Consider the following 15,923-nt stretch of genomic DNA (forward strand, 5'->3'; position numbering starts at 1 on the left):
TCTTTTTATTTGGGAAAGAAATGTAATAGTCATAAAAATGTATGTCTAATGGCATTGGTTCAATTGACAAATTGCCACTAAAGTATTTTGTAGACTAAAACAATTTTACAAATGTACGTGTTCCTAAAAAAAAAAAAAAAGTGTATTTGCTGCATCTCTAGACTTTCTAAATCACATCCTAAAGCAAAAGAGGGCTGTCTTCTGGGAGAAAATATGGTTATAGTGAGTCAACTTTCGAGATGCTCATCATATTCTCTGCTCATTACTGCATACTTTTTCACATTTTTTCACGGGAAGTCAGTTTATTAGAGTAAGAGGTTAGGGAAAACAATTCCTTTATGAAAGGCAACCAAGGTTTGAACCTATAGGCCCAAGCTGGAGCTCAGGACAGCCTCTCCCCAGACTCAGTCTGGGGCAGTCCCTCTGTTGCTTGGACTCAGGCTCAAGACATTCTCTTAGGTGGCTGTACTTGGCCTCCTCTGGGGTCCCTTTATGGATCCCCTTCTGGACCCCAAATGAGGTAGTCTGTCATAATTTCATGGGAAAGTTTTCTTATCTGACCTGAAGTGTAATCAGATATTTACAAAACAAATATCAGAATTTCAGAATATTTGTTTTATAACACCTAACATGTTACAATATGGACAAAAATGTCACATTATACTAAAAATGTCATAATCTGTCTCTCTCATCATAAAGGCAGAAAAATGTCACACAGAGCAAATGAACATGTATCATTGAGAAAGTTACCTACAACAACTTAATTATGTTATTACATTTTACTATTATTTATAGCATTCAGTTATTTGATGTAGAAGATTCTGCTGGAACTCATCCTCTCCATGCCTTCCACAGTCCTGTACATGTTGAAATCTCTCTCCAAACTCTGGCCCACTTTCTTCCAGCTATTTCATTTTATTGATTGAAGAACAAGAACTGAGATGATGATGGGACTGGTTGTAGCACCTTTCAAAGAGAATCATTTTGAATTGATTAATCCCCACAATCAGAGTCTCTTCAAACTTTGATTTTGCCTACTAAGCACTTTTTCTTTCACCATTGGGCTTTACCACAATTCTGATATGACTAAGAAAAAAAAAATGCTCTGGACATAAACTATGGTTGGTATTAATACTTCCAAATTCTTCTGGCTGGATACACTAATTTTTCTCTTTCTAAATAATCAGAGATCACAAATTGCCTGGTGCTGTCCTTCTGTCCTACTTGCTATGGTACATAAAATGAATAAAAGCAATATTCCTTAAAAGGCATTTCTAATCATGTTCCACACTCAGCATTATGATTTGTGCATTATTAGAAATTACAGTAAGACTTTGATTTTAACTCTTCTTGTATTTGGTACTGATATTGACTCTGCTCCTCCATTTCTTAACATTTTTTCTTAACATTTTAATAGCTGTCTTAAATGTAATTGGTGTTATTCATTAGTCAGAACTTATATAGTCCACCTGATGTAGCATATAGTAACTTAGAGAATACAAAATCAACAATAAGTAAGACAAACACTTCCTATTGTACAGTATTTTTTCCTTATAATTCTAGAGACTGTTAACTTGTGATTGGCATTGTTTCAGAGAATGGTGTTATTAAATAGCAAAATGATAATAAAATATTTTTAACAGAGCATTAAAATGAGAAATTTACAGCCAACATAATTCTTAACATCCAAGGATACATGCAAATATAACTTTGTTAACTGTATTTCTCATAGCATTGCTATTAAATATAGCTTATCTTGTTTAATTTTGAGCAAGATGAAAAATCCAAGCTCTTCTTAATAATTAACACTTTCATTCTGTCACTTACATATTGCAGATCAGATGTTGAGTTCTCTTTACACTGTTAACATAAACTAATAAAGAATATTTCTAAAAACATAAACTTTCATAAATGTTAAATTATTATGATAATGCTGTACTGTAAATCAAATTCTGAAACAGAACAAAACAGAGCTATATTGCATTCTTCATAAATAAGAAAAAGGCACAGTGACGAAAGAGTAAAGCATATAGAGTGGAGTTTTCTAAATAATGCTGGTAGTGTGAGGAATCGTGGAAGACTATACTTGTTAGTCTGAATGTAATGTGATCAAGAATATGTTAAACAGAGTCGGACAGACTAAAATTTTTATCTAGTTATATCCCATGCAGAACTGAACATTGCTTAGGGTATTTGGAGTCCCAGAAGCCTTATTTTACAGATAGGAGTTATTATATCCATCTAATGTAATTCAAAGGGATTCTCTGAGGATCCAATGCACCAATTTATGTAGAATGCCATGTACTATAAAAAAATATTGCATACACAGAAAGGAAATCCTCATGCACTGTTGGTGGGATTGTAAATCAATATAGCCACTACGGACAGCAGTATGGAGAGTCCTCAAAAAATTAAAAATGGAATTACCATATGGTTCAGCTGTTACACTTCTAAGTATTTATCTTAAGCTAGCCAAAACAATAATTCAAAAAGACATATGCACCCTTGTGCTCACCACAGCATTATTTACAATATCTAAGAAATTGAAGTAACCTAAGTGTCCACTGATAGACAAAAGGATAAAGAAGATGTGGCACATATATGCAATTGATTACTCAGCCATAAAAAATAATGCAATCTTGTCATTTGCAACAACATGGATTGGGCCTAGAGGGCATTAGGCTAAAGGAAATAAGTCAGATAGAGAAAACCAAATACCATATGATTTCACTTGTGTGTGAAATCTAAAAACAAACAAACAGAAATAAACTAATAAGTAAAGAGAACAAACTGATAGTTGTCAGATTGGAGGTGAACTTGGCAGATGGGTGAAAAGGTGGAAGCCATTAAGAAGTACCAATCACTAGTTACAAAATTAGTTATGGGAATGTAAAGTATAGATTAGGAAATATTGTCAATATATGAAATAACTACACATGGTGTCAGTTGGGTGCTGGCATTATTGGGGTGATCACTTTGTAAGTTATATAAGTGTCTAATAACTATCTTATACATCTAAAACTAATATAATATTATATGTAAACCTTAGCTAAAAGTGAATTTTACATAATTAGGCCTTGCAAAGTATTATCAAGTGTGGATTTTTTGTCATTTATTACATGGACAACATGAGCTAAATATTTATGTATTCCATTTATTTAGAGTATCAGTTGTATATATAGTAGTCCCTCTCTATATCGTAGTTCACTTATCACAGCCTCACTGTATTGCAGGATTTTTAAAAATATATTTAATTATTTATCACGGATTTTTTGCTATATCACGGGATTTTGCAGTACTGTATATGAATTTATAGGTGCAGTATTTATGATTTTAATATTTTTTCTAAAAATTTTCAAAAAATATAGAAAAATATAATAAATGAATCTAACATTAAAAGAACATTAAATTGAAATAAAATACTGCACACTGTTTATAGTATGTATTTTTTCTGCAGACGAACACATACATTATGTTGAAAATGAGATGTACACTTGAGCTCATTTGTCTACGTGAGATTGTACGTGGCACACGATTGGCTGATTGAAGGAAGGCGACCAACCAGAGCATTGTCTTGTGTATCCTGGGCGCTGATTGGCTCAGTAACTGTAGCATCAGTCTGTCTGCTATCCCGCACTGTGCGCATACGTTCAGCATCTTGCCTTGTCCACTTCACGCCTACCTCTGATTGCTGTGCATAGTTTTGCTCTGTGGTGTTTTATTTTGTGAAATTTTCCTTAACGACTGAATTTATTGCAAGCCCTACGATGCCACCCAAATGTTCTGCATCTTCTAAGGATTCTGATAGTGAACCCAAGTGCCAGAGGAAGATGCTTACCATAAAAGAGAAGGTGGAACTTCTCAATATTTTGACAGAAGGGAGAAGCTATGTATCTGTTGGCCACCGTTATGGGATCAATGAGTCTACAGTTAGCTATATAAAGAAGGATGAGAAGAATATCAGGTCTACGGCATCAGTGACTTTCAACAAAAGGGCTAAGAGGGTGGTTACTTCCCACAATAAGATCATTGTGAAGATGCAGTCTGTATTAGCTGTGTGGATAAACAGTTGCCGAAAAAAGAATATCTCACTGGATACAAACACCATCCGGGTGAAGGCCAAGCAACTGTATGATTGTTTAGCAGCAAAAAGGGATGATCACAACAGTGTTGAGAATGAAAAAGAGGATGACAATGACGACGCTAAAGCAAGACCTTTGAATGCTTCTCCAACCAGACCAACCCCATTCAGAGCCAGCAAGGGCTGATTTGACAAATTTCAGAAATGCTTTGGACTCAAGAGTGTTTCTCTGCACAGAGAGGGTGCCTCTGCAGATAAAGCCGAAGCCAAGGAGTACGTGAACAACACATTCAAAGACATCATCAAGGAAGGAGGCTATAAGCCTGAACAAGTTTTCAACATGGATGAAACGGGCTTATTCTGGAAACGGATGTCGTCTTGCACTTTTATTATGAAGGAAGAAGCAAAAGCCCCTGATTTCAAGGCCCAAAAGGATAGGGTAGCTTTAATCATGTATGAGAATGCTGCAGGCTTTATGATAAAGCCAGGGCTTATTTATAAGCCCAAGAACTCAAGGGCCCTAAAAAACAAAAATAAGAATGTGTTGCCTGTGTACTGAATGCACAACCCTAAGGCTTGGATCATGAAACTCCTCACAACTGATTGGTGATTGGTTTCATCAATGTTTTATCCTGGAGGCTAAGGTTTATCTGGCACAGAAAGGCCTTGATTTCAAAGTGCTTCTGACAATGGACAATGCTGGAGGCCATGATGTGGACCTGACATATGATGGTGTCCAGATAGACTTTTTGCCACCAAACACCACTTTGCTCATTCAGCCGATGGATCAAGGCATTATTTGCACTTTTAAGGTACTCTACACCCAAAACGCTCTGCAAAACCTGTTGAAGGTATGGACTTGGATGAAGATTTCTCGTTAAAGGCATACTGGCATGAGTACACAATTGCATCGTGTCTCCAAAATATTCAAAAGGAAATGAAGAGTGAGACTTTGAATGCCAGCTGGAAAAATTGTGGCCAGAAGTGGTCCATGATTACAAGGGAATCTCTCCTGATGAAATCCATCACTCTGCAGTGGATAAGGCTGGCAAAAATACTGGGAGGAGAGGGCTTCAGTGACATGACTACTGAAGACGTAAGTACCCTAATCGATGTGCGTCTCAACCATTGACAGACAAAGATCTGGAGGAGCTGACTAAGTCAGCAAGTGAAGAAGAGGATGAGGAACAAGATGAACAACTGGTTGAAGAAGAGGAGGAGGTTGGCCTAACACTTGATCGTCTTACAACCATGGTCAGAATGGCCAAAGAATTTCAATGAGTGGCTGAAGAATGGGACCCACATATGGTTCATTGGTTGCAGTTTGCAAATTCAATCGACAGTGCCATGTCAATTTACAAAAACATTCTCAATCAGAAGAAGCAGCAGCGCCAGCAAATCCCCATAACTATGTTCATCACTCAATCAAAGAGGTTGGTTATCCCTACGTCTTTAGTGGGAGTAGAAGTTATGGATAAGGCCGAAGACACTCCTGCACCATCTGAAGAAGCGCCTGATGAAGTGGTGGCTTTAGAAGAGCTGTAATGCTCTTCTTTGCTGTGCAGTACATTCATCTCATCTTTATCACCTTCATCGTCATCAGTACTGCACAGCTAACTCATCATCTTCATCATTCAGGTTGTAGTATACCTCACTGGTGAGTACCCATATAAAATTTTACAGTACTGTATACATATGTTGTTAAAGTTTTGTAGTTTTAACAGTGTAGAATATGTTTAAGAACATAAGTAGTGTTTATAAAAGTGTGGAAAAGGTTAATAATGGAGTGGGAAAGGTTCATAAGGGACTGGAAATAGTTTATAAGTGTGTGGGAAGGGTTTCTAAAGCCTTAATATGTATATAAATACTAAAATAAAAATTAGGTTCCTACTTCTTGGATTTTCGCCTGTCACGGGGGTGGGGGTGGGGGGTCTAGAACGTAATACCCACAATAAGATAAGTGAGGGAATACTGTAACTGATATAATTAAATGACCTACCTTTAAGCTAATTACCTTAAAATTTTCTGTAAAATGTAATGGAAGTCTAGCTTTAATCACTGCAAAACAATCAAGGACCTTAGCTCTGGGCACAACTTTAAAATTTCCAGGAGTCAATAAGTACTTTTTTCCTGCTAAAATTCCTAATCAAATTGTCCACTTAAGACAATATTCCATTTTTTGCCTCACCTGCAGTCCTACATTATCATATTAAGTCTACATCCTTAATTTCTCATATGTTTATAAAAACATTAACTGATATGGCAAATGAACTAACCAAACAAACAAATCTCCCTCTAAATTAGAATTGGGTAATCCTTACTATTAAACAACCAAAGTCAGAAAGGGAAAGCAACCCACCATAGTAATGTAGCAATATGTATAGAATGTATTTTTTTCTTTGGTGGGAACATGAGTGTTATTTAAGAAAATTTTAATTGATACTTTCATATATCATAGATTTATGAGCCATTTGAAAAGTATATATAGTATAAATATATCCTTAATTTTCCATTTAAATTATCATTTTTACTGGTACATATATTACAAATGAATAGAAATAATTTGTGAGTCTTTATCCTCTCTGAGCATTAATTTCCTCATGCCAGGACTTTTCCACAGAAATTTGTATGGAACAGCTATAATGCCTCAAAGAAGAAATAATGCATTTGTCAAACAAATGAGTATATTATACACCAGTAGCTCACTGTTCTAAGCATTGTTAATTTACCAGTGACCCTGTAAAAGAAAATTGCTATTCTTAAGTAACATAAATTATATTAAATTAGAGAACTATTAAGATTCATAAGCAAAATAAGTTTTTAAAGTATTAAATGCAAAGAAAGAAAATAATGTGGGGAAGGAGAACAGGAATAATCAAACATAGGAGAAAAATAGGGTACCGAAAGAAGGCTTTATTGAAGAGTTGAAATTTGAGTAACAACCAAGAAATATGCAAACAAGTCATCCTAATATTTGGGAAAGAAATTATACTCAAGGAAAACAGCAAGTGCAAAGGCCCTGAGGTTGGTTTGCCTCACTTAAAGACCAGCAAGTAGGTCACTATGGTTTTGGTCAGAATGAGGAAGAAAGAGAATAATAAACAATTAGGTCAAAGAAGTGATAGGACCTTAGAAGATATACTTACAGATCACTTAGAGATATCAGGTTTTACTCTTACAAGAGATGGGAAATCATTGGAGGGTTTTGAGACAAATTACAGAATCTGACATATTTTATACTCACTTTAGCTGCTGTATTGTACATAGACTTCAGAGATGGTGAATAGAGGCAATTTAGAAGTCTATTAAATAACTCAAGGGTGAGATTTTATTTGCTTGGGCTAGAGAGGATGCAGGAGGGAAAATAAAACAAGAGTGTCAAGACTTTAAAATGAAGTAAAGAAAATACTTATAGCAACAGTTGTGATAAACTATCTCAAATGCTATTGATGAGTCAAAGAAGTGGTTAGTGTTGGCTATTAGGTGTATCATCATACAGATCACCTAGACCTTGCTGAGAGCAAATGGTCGTGCGGAGTCAATATTTCCAGAAGTCAAATGATTAGTTGAAAAATCATGCAATTAGCCACTGCTTTTTACACATTTGTTTTATCAAAAATTTTAAGAATTAGGTTTTGCACTAAAATGACATCAAAGTAATTTCTGAAACTAATTTTATAGCAGATTTTACATCAAAGTATCTCAGAAATATGATTATTATCATCTAAATTATCTCAAACACTTTAGTTTTGTGAAAATAAATGTTCATTTCTTCATCCAAAAATTCAGAATCTTTATTTTTCATTAAATTTTCTCAACTGTAATATTATTTTTAAAATATAAGGTTTATAACTGATCTTTATTCAGAAATAGCTCAAGGAGAAACAAGATGGCGGAGGAGTAAGTGGAAGCTACACTAACTTCCTCCCAGAACTAGTCTGGATTTACAATGCAATTTTGAAGAAATCATCTGGAATAACCAACCGAACACCAGCCAGAGAGAAGTCTTATAACCACGGAGAGACAGAAAAGGTTGCTACATCACAACGTGACCGGTAGGGAGTGCGGAGACGTGGAAGGGCTGGCTGGGCTCACACGGGTGGCAGCTGAAGGGACTGAGAAACAGCTCAGCAGCCGGGGATTCCCCCTGAGAAGGGCAGGGTCTAAACCCCCAGCTGAGCTTCCCAGCCTATAGCAACAGAGTGGAAAGTAAAACAGTATCAGCTGTGAAAAGCAAAAAGCCACAAGGTTCCTTGCTAGCCGGAGAGAAACAGCTGGAGAAAAAGAGCTCTTAAGCAGATCACATACAAAAATATTTTGGCCCCCACTTACCCTGGGCTCAAGCAGAGGGAAGGCAGAAAGGACTAGAGACGCTTGGGGAGAGTTTGGTGTGGTGGCTTTGATAGGAGAACTGGGGAAGCAGCCGGCCGGGTCCCAGTGCTGACTCATCCCCACTGCTGCAGGCAGACCATTCCCGGCCAAGTGGCGTCAGCCTGAGGGGAAGCAAAGGCCCTGCCTACAGGAATTAAGCTGCCACACCCACAGTCCTTAAGCCTGACGGCTAATCACAGATTGAATAGATTATCAACTAAAGGAGACAGACAAAGGCAGTAGATCCCTGAAAGTCTCCAACAGGCTGCCTAGGACCAGACTGGTACAGGATCTGATGCCACCAGGGGCAGATCCAGGAAGTGCAGATCATTCTAAGAAGCACCAACAAACAATAGGAGTCACAAAAATGGGGAGACAGATTAACAACCCCCCATCGAAAGGAAAGGCAGAGTCCCCAGAAAGAGTGCTAAATGAAATAGAGGGGAGACAACTATCAGATATGGAATTGAAAGCATGTATTATGGAGAAGCTCAACGAGCTCAGTGGAAACTACAAAGAACTCCAGAAAAACTACAGTGAACTCCAGAAGAACTATAAGGAACTTACTGAGAATTATACCAGCATCAAAAAGGACATGGAAGCTATCAATAAGAGCCAGGAGGAAATGAAGAATACGATCTCTGAATTGAAGAACACAGTAGAAGGAATTAAAAACAGGCTAGAGGAAGCAGAAAATCAGATCAGCGAGCTGGAGGACAATGTAGACAAAAACTCACAGTGAAACAAAATGAAAAAAGGCTGAACAAGACTGAAGAGGTTCTAAGACAGCTGCGGGACAACATGAAACGTAATAATATCCGTACCATAGGAATTCCAGAAGGAGAAGAAGAAGAGCAAGGGATAGAAAACCTCTTTGAAAAACTAATGACAGAAAACTTCCCTCACATGAGGAGAGAAAGAGTCATGCAAGTCCAGGAAGCACAGAGGGTCCCAATGAAGATGAACCCCAACAGGCCCACTTCAAGACACATCATAATTAAAATGCCAACATTGAAAGACAAAGAGAGAATCCTAAAAGCAGCAAGAGAGAAACAACTAATAACATACAAGGGAGCTCCAATAAGGCTATCATCAGATTTCTCAGCAGAAACACTACAAGCCAGAAGGGAATTGCAAAATATATTCCAAGTAATGAAAAACAAAGGCCTACAACCAAGAATACTCTACCCAGCAAGGCTCTCATTCAAAATGGAAGGTGAAATAAGGAGTTTCCAAGACAAAAGAAGGTTAAAAGAATACATCTCCACCAAACCAGTATTGCAAGAGATGCTAAAGGGTCTGCTTTAAGATGAAGAAACAGAGAGAGACAGAGAGGAACATGAGTACAAAGGGGGGAAATGACAATGAATAAGTACTGAAAGAAAGAAGGAACTTCTACCATTTGCAACAACATGATTGGAACTAGAGAGAATTATGCTTAGCAAAATAAGCCAGGCAACAAAAGAAAATTACCTTATGCTATCACCTGTTAAAGGAAACTAATGAACAACACAAACAAATGAGCAAAATTGAACCAGAGGTATGTAAACGAGGAATAAACTAACAGTAACAAAGGGGGAGATGGGAGGGAGAGAAGTGGTAAGAAGGAGAAGGGTCTAGTCAAAGAACATGTATTAATGATCCATGGACATGGACAGCTGGGTGGGGACTGAATGTGGGAGAAGGGAGGGACAGGGTGCAGAGAAGCAAGAGAGGGAAAAAAGTGAGACAACTGTAATGGAAAAACAAACAAACAAAAATTTTTAGTGGGGGGAAAAATAAAAATATAAAGAATAGAAATGCAAGTTCAGTGAATATTAGAAGGACAAGGATTTTCCTTCACACTGTATATATTTTATCCCTATCTGATCCCTCCAGAATTTGGCATTCTAAAGATGTAAGTAATGACCTAAGTTTCTTTGCATAAAACTAATAAGACCAGTTGTTAATAACGATTTTTTGACTAAGACTTTGACTGCAATGTCATGCCTAAAGGAGACATGCTTGGGCTTTGGTTGTTACCAAAAAGCCCTGAGCAACTGGGACTGACTTTCAAAGGTAATAAAAGTCCACGAGATAAAAGGCCTGGTACCTTGGATGGATGAGCGGTCCATAGCAATCTTTCCAGGGAAGGAACGAAAGTTGTTTCCCTGAAAGATGGCTAGAAGGGACCTTAAGGCACAATGGAAAACCAAGAGGACCTGGAAAAGACAGGTGTTTACAGGCAAGGCTGAATGCCAGGTATGTGGCTCAGCTTCTGTGCCCTGAAGGGCAGACTGAAGGTCACCCTAAATGTTCCTTGCGTAAGTTCCAGCAAAACAGAACTAAAGATCATAAGTGATCATTTGCTGCTCTTGTTGTGTTTATGCAAATGAACAGGATAAATTAAAAATGAACTTAATGCAGTCCCTTTAATGACAAGGAGGGTAATCTTAGGGAGAAAAATCAAGATTCAAGGAAGATCACAATGCCCAGTGGTAGACTATAAAGTAGTGTAGCTAACCGTCTTTAGTTTCTTTTCATTTAAAATTTGTTTTCATTTGAAAGTTAAACTATGTCTGTGGCATTATCAAGGATGTTTAATTTACAGGCAAGAAGAATGTCAAATGCCTTGCAACTGGATGTCTTTCCGATAAGACAGTCCTACAGAGCTATAAACTTGTGTGTGGGTTATGTTACATAAATTAACATGTGTTTTCTGTTTTCAAAGGGCATAAGCCTACGATCTCATTACCTGAGTGATTGTCTGTACGTATAGGCCTCACTTAATCCTGTCTGCATTGCTGCCTCCTGAGACTCAATGGTTTGGCTGAACTAAGTGGCTGGGTTGGTGAAGAACGGGGTGGTCTGTGGGCTTCACTTTAAAACTGGTTTCTCTTTTCTATCCTAATGGCTTGGACAGAAAGAGCCCAGAGGCCTGAGAGGGGGGAAACCTAAAATATTTCCCTCAGTCCAAACTAAGTATAATGGGCAAAAGGGTTTTGGACAGGTGAGATGTACCTGGTATACCTTCCTCTAAAGAAGCCCTTCTTTTCCCTAATGTGGGACATTGAAAAATTAATACCTGTCTTTTGTCATCTAGTGGTTACGGATTGAATGATGTCCTTTAACCCTGTTGCCCCCAGAATACAACAAGGATGCCAGCCTGTTAAACCAAGCATGCCGTTGTCCAGAGACAGCCAACCAACCTGGAGTCTGCACGATCCTTCCCCTTGTGGTAAGGCCACCCACCCCTCCACACCCCCACTCTTATTAGGGATTTCTTGACCCAAGGGTAGGTAGGACGACGACCATGTCCAGCTTGAAGCAGCTAGAGGAGCTCGAGACCTTCGTCCATTGTCCTTTATAAGATTGTAAAGGGTCTTAAGTCTGAGAGGGAGGGATTGTTATTTTTTATTGTTAAAATATTTAACTAATTAATTAATTATTTTTTTTAAAAAAAGAATATATGAAAGGGTGAGCCATGGGCATGGACTTGGGGAGGGGATTGTCGGGGAAGGGGGGTGCTGGGCGGAGGGGAGCAAAGGGGAAAAAATTGGAACTATTGTAACAATATAATCAATAAAATATACTTAAAAAAAAAAAGAAATAGCTCAGACACTAACTCAGGCCATAAAAGTATTGGTATATGTCTTCTTTATGATTTCCATTTTGGAATTCAGACACAATTTGCATTTTCATGGATTGAAAAGCATGGATTCATTCAATATACATTTGTGGTTTTGCCATAGAGATGTTTAAGTTCACTGGCATAGTGACATAATATAGTATGCAGATTTGGACTTGATAAAAATTAAAGTTAGTTCATCTATTGATAGTAACATTATAATTGTCTTCTGAAATCAAGCTATGTTGGCATAGTATAATATAATTGAAGTGTATCACCTATATGAAGAAAAGAGTTTCATTAATAAACAATAGCCAGGCCTGGCTTAATGTAAAACATTTGGAATTAAGTGAAACAGGAAAAAAAAAAAAAAAAAAAAAAAACCAGAAATAGTCCTCAAACTTGGAAAATAAATTATTTCTCATTTATATAATCACTAAAGAGGATGTCCAGAAAATTCAAAAACTTAATTTTGATGAAATCAAATTTCCAACTTAAAAGAAAGGCTAGCCCCTATTATTAATTCATCAGAATTGGATTTTTAACGATGCGCTCAGCAAAAAAATAGCACTAAGAGACTTACAAGTGTCTATGATCTAAACTGCATCTCAATCCCTCAGATTATTTTCGATAGCATGTACAATCAAGTCACTAACAACACTGGAATAACACTAATGGAGAAGACTTGTGGAGTTTGAGATGTAAATGCTGCCCCATAAATTACTCAGAAGACAACTGCTACCTTATTGAATTGTGGGTGAAAGAATTTCATTACGAGAAGATATCAATTAATCTCAAAACTAGAAATAGTTTATCATGTTTTAAGTAATGCAGACAAATGTTTAAATAAAAATAAACCTCAACAGAGGTCAGTGATGAAATGGAAATGGCATGTTCGATAGCACACAAATATTCATAGCAGCTCTGTTTATAAGGACTAAAGACTGGGAATGATCCAAATGTCCTTCAAGGGTGAATGAAACAAATGGTAGAATACTCATACCATGGAATACTTCTCAGATCCAACTTGCATCTGAGCACAGCTTGGACCAATTTCACAGGTGTTATGCTGAATGAGAAGCCAGTCCCAAAAGGTTACATACTGTTTCCATTAATATGATATTCTAGAAAATACAAAACTACAATATCAGTTGCCAGGGGTGACAATGGAAGTAGATTTGACTTAAAAGGGGCAGGATAAGTCATTTTGGTAGGTAACACACTGATTTGTATCCTGACAATGGTGGTGGTTACACAAATCTATACTACAAGTATGTTCAAACTCATAGAGATAAAAACCAGAATAGATTCAATTTTAATTTTTGTTTATATAAAATAATATATATCCCAGTAGCCTTTTGAGCATTATTTGTATTAATATTTTGTATAAAATAGTGCAGAAATGCTTTAAAGTAAATTATTAAAAGATACCTGATAAGTCTGTTGCAAGGAGTTGTCTGAGGTCAGGAGGTAAACTAGTAAGAAAAGAACTAGTTAGCATACCTGTAACCCATGCCTTCTTTCTCCCAGAATTTCCTGGAAAATTGGATGACTTGGTCAGATTTCCTTGTAACCATATCAGTAAATATCTTGGAGAGCACATAAATGATACTTACCAACAGAAAAAAATAGGGAATCTTTCTCTTTGAATTGTCAATGAAAGAATTCACCTGGTCTGACTAGGTTCCATAGAATAAATAAACCTAAAATTTATTAACTTATGGGGCATGCTGGCTAGAGGCTTTCATGCAAGCTGACTATTTAATAAGGTGATTGCAGGGAGAAGTACCATAATTAAAACATCTCTCTCCGTGAAGGCAGTATTCTGCATGTATTGCTTAAATAGTGCATGTTATATTTGATCTAGAATGCATCCTAATACAAGACTGAAAAAATAATTTTAGGGTACTTTGTTAACAGTCTTGGACTTCTTTCTCAAGAAAAGAATGTTTTACAAATTTAAATATGGTCTGAGTATTTTGAAATATTAATAAAGTTTGGCATTAGTTGATATTTATGATTCATGTATTTCTGGTTTGGTAATTCTACACTTTGTGTTTTCTCAAATGAAGAAAAAATTCTCCACCACATGTCTGCCTTGTTTTAATTTTGTTTCTTTTTTTTTTTATTGAGGTTTAATTATATACAGTGTACATTTAAAAATGTTTACACCCACGAAACCAATGTCCAAATTATAAAACATTTCCCAATTATGAAGATTAAATTTACACTTCTCTTAAAATGAATAATGTTGAACACCTTTTAATAATTACAGAGTAATTTGCATTTACTTTGAACTATTGCCTCATCTCTTTTGTCTTATGTTTTTCTATTGTGTTATTATTTTTGCATCTCAAATTTTGGAGATAGATATTTACATATTAAAGATATTGGCCTGACTACTGGCTAAGATGGAGGCATAGACAGACATGCTGTGTCTCCCTCCACAACTAAGAAGGAATACAACTACCACAAAACTAGGAACAACCAGAAGTTCCAGAAAATCAAACTGCATGGAATTCCAGCAAACAAAGGTATAAAGAAATACTCATCCAGACAGGTAGGAGGGGCGGAGCCAGGGTGGAGAGGACATGGTGTGGGGCAGCAGCAGTGGCAGCAATAGTGGTGGCAGCAACAGGCCACCGGAAAGCACAGTCACACATTTTAAAAAGTCAGGAGGGACACTTGGGGAGCATTCCCAGCTCCTCACCGGACCTTGTAGCTCATGGTCCCAGCACTGGGGAAAATAAAGCCTCATTGCTTCTGATTGTGTAAACCAGTGGGTGTTGGGATGGAGGCAGAGACTGCCAGTCTCAGCAGAGTCTGCTTGTTTAAAGGGCCGCCATGGTCCCAGAGTGTCTGAAGACCCACCCAGTCTGGTAACAGCAGCCAGGGCAGCAGCTAGAGGGGTGCCAGTCTGAGGTGGAAGTGGGAGAGGTGCCTGGAAAAGGGCAAGTGCTGGGCAGGAGGCATTGTTCCTTCTCGGACCCCTCTCCCATATACAGCACTACAACGTGGTGAAGCAGTTCGCTCTGTACTGACGAATCCCTAAGGCTCCACACCTTACAACATAACAGGAGCTACAGCTCTACCTGGGACACAGAGGCAAACAAACACAGGAGCCTGTCAGAATGAGGAGACAGAGAAGTATGGCCCAAAAGGGGGCACGGAGCAAGATTCCAGTGGGAGAACTAAGTGATGAGGAGATAGCCAACCTAACAGAGGAAGAATTCAAAACACTGATGATAAAGATGCTCCAGGCTTGACAGGTATGCTTGAGTATGGCAAACGCAGAAGAGAAGAAGTGAAGGCTATGCTAAGTGAAATGAAGGAAAATCCACACAAAACCAATGGTGAAGGGAAGAGAACCAGGGTTCAAATCAATGATTTGGAACATAAGGAAGAAAAAAACAGTCAACCAGTGCAGAATGAGGAAGCAAGAACTGAAAGAAATGAGGAACACTTCCCAAATTTTGTGAAGGAGATGGACATACGCATCTGGGAAGCACGGAGGGTCCCGGGTGAGCTGGAGCCAGAGGGGACCACACCAGGATGCATCATGATTGAGATGCCAAAGGTGATGAAAAGTAAACTACAGCCAAGATTGCTCTATCCAGCAAAACTATCATTTAGAATGAAAGAGCAAATGAAGTGCTTCCCAGACAAGGTAAAGCTGAAGGAGTTCATCATCACCAAGCCATTATTATATGAAATGTCAAAGGGACTTACTTAAGAAAAAGAAGATCAAAACTATGAACACTAAAAAAACAACAAACACAACTATCAACAACTGAATCTAAAAAATAAAAACAAAATCCAACTAAGCAAGTCAGAATAGAAATAGAATCATAAGTATGGGGATCA

The sequence above is a fragment of the Furipterus horrens genome, unplaced genomic scaffold, assembly GCF_987537825.1.
Source record: "Furipterus horrens unplaced genomic scaffold, mFurHor1.1.pri manual_scaffold_5, whole genome shotgun sequence".
Lineage (NCBI taxonomy): Eukaryota > Metazoa > Chordata > Mammalia > Chiroptera > Furipteridae > Furipterus > Furipterus horrens.